Source organism: Bos indicus, chromosome 20 (assembly GCF_029378745.1).
Source record: "Bos indicus isolate NIAB-ARS_2022 breed Sahiwal x Tharparkar chromosome 20, NIAB-ARS_B.indTharparkar_mat_pri_1.0, whole genome shotgun sequence".
In the NCBI taxonomy this organism is placed as follows: domain Eukaryota; kingdom Metazoa; phylum Chordata; class Mammalia; order Artiodactyla; family Bovidae; genus Bos; species Bos indicus.
The window spans coordinates 65,882,285-65,882,562 of NC_091779.1; the positions used below are offsets into that span (position 1 = coordinate 65,882,285).

The window sequence follows — 278 nt, forward strand, 5'->3', positions numbered from 1 at the left end:
TTCCCTGACCAGGGACTGAACCTGGGCCCCCTCCAGTGGAAGCACAGAATCCTAACCACTGGACCACCAGGGAAGGCCTGAAATGAAAGCTGTTGATTGATCTCAGAACACCTAGTTGGAGAAACCTCCAACTTGTATCTGGGGGCATGGACATCCACCTGAGAATACCCGTTCTAGCCTCCCTTGAAGGTACTTCTGGTCACATGACTACCTATAGGTAATGGGGTTGAAGCAGGTATGATGGAACTTTGCTTCCGCTCTTTCCTTCCTATAACACA

At 50.0% G+C, this 278-nt stretch overlaps 1 non-coding gene across 1 annotated transcript; it reads right to left on the reverse strand.

The window, feature by feature from the left end:
• On the reverse strand, positions 1 to 73 carry TRNAG-UCC (transfer RNA glycine (anticodon UCC)). The gene has a single exon. It is a non-coding gene; the product is annotated as a tRNA-Gly (tRNA).
• Positions 74 to 278: the final 205 nt, after the last annotated feature.